Source organism: Dendropsophus ebraccatus, chromosome 7, assembly GCF_027789765.1.
Source record: "Dendropsophus ebraccatus isolate aDenEbr1 chromosome 7, aDenEbr1.pat, whole genome shotgun sequence".
NCBI classification, from domain to species: Eukaryota; Metazoa; Chordata; class Amphibia; order Anura; family Hylidae; genus Dendropsophus; species Dendropsophus ebraccatus.
The window spans coordinates 65,777,306-65,783,305 of record NC_091460.1 but is presented as its reverse complement, the minus strand read 5'-3'; positions in this window follow the sequence as shown (position 1 = coordinate 65,783,305).

The window sequence follows — 6,000 nt, the reverse complement described above, 5'->3', positions numbered from 1 at the left end:
ATTGGCACCCCCCCCCAGTCTGCATCAGTGCATATGTCATACCAAACTGTATCAATCTCAATTCAGGCTGGATTTCATATTTATTGCATAGGAAAATGTACTTAGTAATAGAATCATTTTTTTGTAAGATTAATACAAAATGAGCTTTAAGTTCATGCCTTAGAGGCCCCTCTTATCTGTCAATTCCATGAATCTTATACTGTTACTTGTGGCTGAGTTTTTTTTCCCATTTCCTAGTCTGACCTCTTGCTCCTCGTTCCTGTCTCTCCATAATGCTTCCATCTGTTCTTTGTTAAAATATCGATATATAAAGGCTCTCGCATGTATGATATTTGGCCCTTAGAGAATAAGAAAAAGCATGTTTCCCAAAATATCAACTCTAATTGAGAGCATTCTAAAAATGAAACAAAATCATAAAACACTCCCAAACTTGCAGGGACATCTGTTCCAGCAGCATGTGTGTGACAGCAAATCCAAAGGCTGCATAGGAAATGCTCCGTTCTCACAGGCCGTGCCAACATCTAAGAGCATATCAAGATGAGGGGAGTTATCATCTCTGATGTATAAGTGTGTGATTGCTTACAAATATGCTTTAATAGAAACGTCGTGGTCATGGCCTGTTCCAGCAGCCAACTCCAGAAAAGTGCTTAGCTCTATTTACTTTGAAAAGTTAAAAATAACTCTGCACGTCTTGCAAACCCATTTTTCTTCCTCACATGCTAAGTCACAGACCAACAGCCAGACAGCTATAATATCCAGGAATTACCAAGCACATATGAAACTTACCAACCACAGCTGAAAAAATGACTCAAGAAACACCCTTGAATGGCGTAGACTAGTTGCTGGAGTGGAAAAATTCATTCCTGGTGCCTTACTGGACAGATCCTTGGCACTGTTTAGCATCTATAATTAGCCCCCTTTTTGTGCCCCTTGCTGTAGTTAGGCCCCAATAATGAGCCCCTTGCTGTAGTTGTGCCCCATTTATAAAAGAAAAAGGAAAAAAACTCCAGGTTCCCACACAGGATGGGGGTATCAGGTCCTCTCCCATAGGACACACAACCAATAGTAGTGTGTCCACATGTTTTTATGCCCATATTTCTAGATCCCCAACTTGATCCATGAGGGTTGTCACATGACTTGAGGTGCTCTGTTGCCTAGGAGCAGTAAGCTGGGGCTGTGGCAGGGTCTTGCCGCATGAGCCAGATGAGGTGAGGTAACAATTGATGGGCCTTGCAGTGACCTTTTGCTACTTGCTGTGAAACAGTTACCTGCAGCTGCAACTAGGGGAAGCTCACTACAGACACATATAGCTAGCAACATAAATCCATATTTGCCATAAATAAAGAAGATATGGCACTCACCAATTCTTTATTCTGTCCAAACACTAAGAATGCATAAAAGCGAGAGATTGTCATTTGCACACCAAACACTCTCTCTCTCTCTCTCTAATGCATCCTTAATATTTGGACGGTAAAAATAATTCAGAAACCCTACAAGTAGCGAGTGGCATATCTTTGTTTTATTTCAATATTGCTGGTGCTGGTTTATATAAAGCACCCTACATAGTTTTTAAATAGAAACATAAATAAAATTATCCTGTAACTAGATTGCTGTTGTGTGCTTATTATGATGCTCTCTGGCGTATACCAGGAGTAATCCCTGCACTGCTGATGGGTGGTCAGAGGGGAATGACAAGGTGGGGAGGTGGTGTGGCCTTTTCTTGTGCCTGATTTATCATGGTTTATGCCGGGAAGCTGCAGTAAACCATGGCAGAAATCTCCCCTTGCCGCGCAGGTCCAGCTGCATTTACTTAGGCCCTATGCACACGTTCAGTAATATTTTCTGGTCTTGAAACAACCCGCTAAAAATTACGGATTGGACATCCGTATTGCATCCGTATTTCTGTAAATCAGTTTTTACTACTCACTACTTTTCAAGTTGCACTTCATCTGTATTTTTTTACGGAAATACGGATGCCAAACATGTTACAATCCGTAAACAATCCCTAAACAGTTGATTTCAATGAGAGGATCTGTAAAAAAAAATCTGGGTTTGCACTGGGTCCGTACTAGGACATGTCCTTTTTTTCATCTATTTCTGCTACTGATACTGTGAAAAGCCCAATAGACATCAATGTGCACTAACTCTGATCGGTAAATACGGATCCGTAAATTACGTGACATGTGAATAAGGCCTTAGTGGCATGCACCTCTTAATAAATCCGGTGTGGTGAATGGGGTGATGCTTGATTTAAGACCGGCATATAATAAATGTCCCTCCTAATATGTTCTTAAGAATAAGCTTCTTTTATTGTGTTAATTCTTCTTGACTGGCCTGCAGAATAGCAGGTATTACTCCATTGCTGATGAACAAGATAATTGCGGTGGGGTGGGTACTAAGCTTGCGTGTCCAGTGGCAGTGGACATATTAATTGGCAGTTCTGGGCATCAAAAGAACAGCAGTATAGAGACCCACTTCCTCCTCTTACATCCAACATAAATTGGGAGCTTCAGGGTACATTTTGTGAACATCGACAGGACAGCAATACTTTCTGTAATCTCTCTTGCTGAGGCTGTTACATCAGGAGTTGGACAGCTGATTCTTTAGAAGGGAGTAAGAACTAGGGGCCAAGACTTTAGAGCTATATTATTGGTGGTTAGAAGTAATTTTTGATAATGAAAGTGATATACGTACAAAAATGTTAGCAATCACAAAGGCTATTAAATGGAAGAAGCTGTTTAAAGCAACAGTGATGACTTAAAGAGGTTGTCAAGGCAAAACTAATTTGTCCCGTATCCACAGGATAGAGGACAAGTAAGAGATTGCGTGGGGATCCGACCTCCGTACCAGAGTCAGAGTTGTGGAGTGAGAGCTGGAGCTAGTTTTGGTAGTCAGAAAAAATGTACAGACTCCACCTTTAAAAAAAAGCCTTTCAAAATGTTGTAAAGTTTCGTGTAAATTTTTTAAATGTTCCTTATTAATAACAACCATAAAAACGCTTACTTACATACATTGGGAGGTTGAAGCATTTTCTCCATATATTAGTAATAAAGTACTGGCCCTATTAGATAAGGGTGGTCGTGGAAAAGTTGGCGGTTACTATTTGGCAATTTGTTTCTGAGCTGGAAGATTCCATTTTGTGGGGGGACCTGTGCTGTTTTCTTACTGGATTTTTGGAAATTATATATGAGCAGCAGTGTAATATGAAGATATCCTGAGTAATATAGAGGAGGAGGAGAAGCCATAAGTAGTGTAGCAGTAACCTCTGTCCTCAGTGTGGTGTTTTCTCTCTGAGAGGAGATTGTGTGCTTTCTTCAGTGTGCTATGGCTGCAGCAGGCTGTGTGTGTGTGTGTGTGCTATGGCTGCAGCAGGCTGCGTGTGTGTGTGCTATTGCTGCAGCAGGCTGTGTGCATACACACTATGGCTGCAGCAGGCTGCATGTTTGTTTGAGAGAGAGGCAGAAAATAAAGGGGTATTCTTAGCAACAGTGAAAATCCAGGGGGGTGGGCAGGGGGTGGTGAGGACATAATAAAGAAGTCATATTTCTTCGTCCCCGTGCCTTTGCTGTCCAGCCTTACAGCTCAAGGTTCCCCTACCAGGCTCCCGATCCTATGATGTCACGGCCCCACTCAAAAATGCCCATTCTGAGGCAGGACACAGCTGCGGTCACTGACTGGCCGATGATTCAGCAGTGCGGACGATGACTAAGAGCTGATAAATCTAGGCCTATATCTGACCTTTATACCTCAGGTATCTATAATTGTTAGCAGTGTTTCTTTGTGTATGGTAAATATTTAGTTAGAAACCTAGAACATTGTCAGAAGAAAAAGACCACCTGGTCCATCTAGTCTAGTTTTAAGTTCTTCAGGACATGGTGGCTGGAGACCAGCTCCATCTACTGCATACATACACAAAAGAGAATCTGCTTTATATTTTTGCAGGGTCATTCCAGGTTTTTGTGGGCCCTTGGGCAACAGAGCCTAAGCAGGCCGCTCATCCATCCACTATGCACTTGAGACACCACAAACATACACAAACACACACTTACTGACAGACACATGACTAACACACACACACATTACTGACTAACACACACATTACTGACTGACACACACACACACACACATTACTGACTGATACACACACACAAATACATTACTGACACACACATACACACATTACTGACTGAAACACGCACATACACACACGGCCCTTACAGCTCAGTTTTCTCCCTCTTCCTCTCTGCTGGGCCAATCTCCACACTGTAGTATTGAGGACTTGTGGGTCATGTGATCAGGTCCTTTATCCCACTCTGCAGAAAGCTCACAGGTCCTGCTCTTTCTCTGTTTTCTGATGTTCAGCACTCACTCTGCACTACATTAAGGGGGGCTGAACATCAGAACACCAGGCCACCTCTCCCTCTCTGGGCACCTGCAGGCGATTGGGCCCCGACACTTGCCCGGGTAAGCCCTGTGCTGACGCCGGCTCTGTATCTTTGCCTTATTCACTCAAAAGTTGCGCAGGATCATGTTGGAAATTAGGAAGAAGCTTCTGAGCCACTTCTACTTTACCAGTGTGATAACTCCCCTGGGGTGGGATTCGGAGTTGGAGTCGGTCCCTGATAAAATTCGGGAGTCTGAGCTGCGGCTTACCAACTTCACAACCCTGCTCTGTATCCCCCGCCAATCTTCACATCAGCCCCTGGCTTCTTTGTTATGAATACAGCCGCAGGTACGGCACATGACCCACAGCTCTATTCATTCCTATGGAGCTGCCAGAAAGGGGACAAGTTCGTTTTGCCTGGACAACCTCTTTATGATCAATACAAAAATTTACATGGTCATCCTTATAGAGTTACTATCATTTGTTTGACATGTTACTGATCGACACAGGTCTCACACCTGAGACCCGTTGTGATCCCGAGATGTAGCCAGTGAATGCACAGCAGCTTGCATCTCTCCTAGGCTGTCAATCAAATTTGTCTCATTTGCGTCATTACAGTCTATGGAACAAACAAGTCGCAGGTTCTTCTGGCGAGTGAGTAAAGTGCACTGCCGTGCACTCCCACTGGCTATATGTGGGAACTACAGGGCAGCTTAGCAATGAGAATGTGCAATTAGTAATTTTTTACATGTCTGGTGAAATGTTAGTGTAAATGACAGTAACTCTTTGATTACCTGCTCCAATTAAAGATGCTCACTGTAAAAACAAATTAAGAAGAAACTGGAGGTCCCAGCATTAGGAAAATGGAAGCCACCAAGCTTGGTTGTAAAGACACATCAAACTCCTCAGTATCCCATTTTAAAAGAACATGAGGGCCTAAAGTGACACTGTCACCCCCTATTTGCATTTTGACTGCTCTCCACAGGTGTAAAGGGTAAATGTTACAGCTTTCATTACCTGCTGAGGGGCGGGGCCTTTGCGGTGATGACGTCACGGATGGGGGCAGGGCTAAGTGCCGCTAGGGGCGGAGCGATGTGGCACAAAGGCCATGAGGTCCCACCCACATATACCAATCCACAAGTGATAAAAATGACTTTTTACCAGAACAAACACCATGAGGTGTGATATAAAATAAGTAATGAAAGCTGTAACATTTACCCTTTACACCTGTGGAGAGCAGTCAAAATGCAAATAGAGGGGGACAGTGTCACTTTAAAGGAGAACTTTCAGTGGGTTGGACAAATATAACCTGCTGATAGCCCCCTATAGTACCAGGGACGCTGAGGAGGAAGGTATCTATCTACCTTCCTCCTTGTCGCTGGTCCCGTGCTGTTAGTTAGGGTAAAATCCTTCCCAGAGCACCATTAGGAGCATTGCTGCATCATCCGGCTTGCCCCCTCCATTGAATATCATTAGAAGGGGTGAGTCGGATGACACAGCAGTGCTCCTAACGGTGCTCTGGAGCAGTGTTCACCCCAAATAACAGCATGGGACCGGTGCCGAGGAGGGAGGTAATACACATACCTTCCTTCTCAGCGTCCCCAGCGCTATAGAGG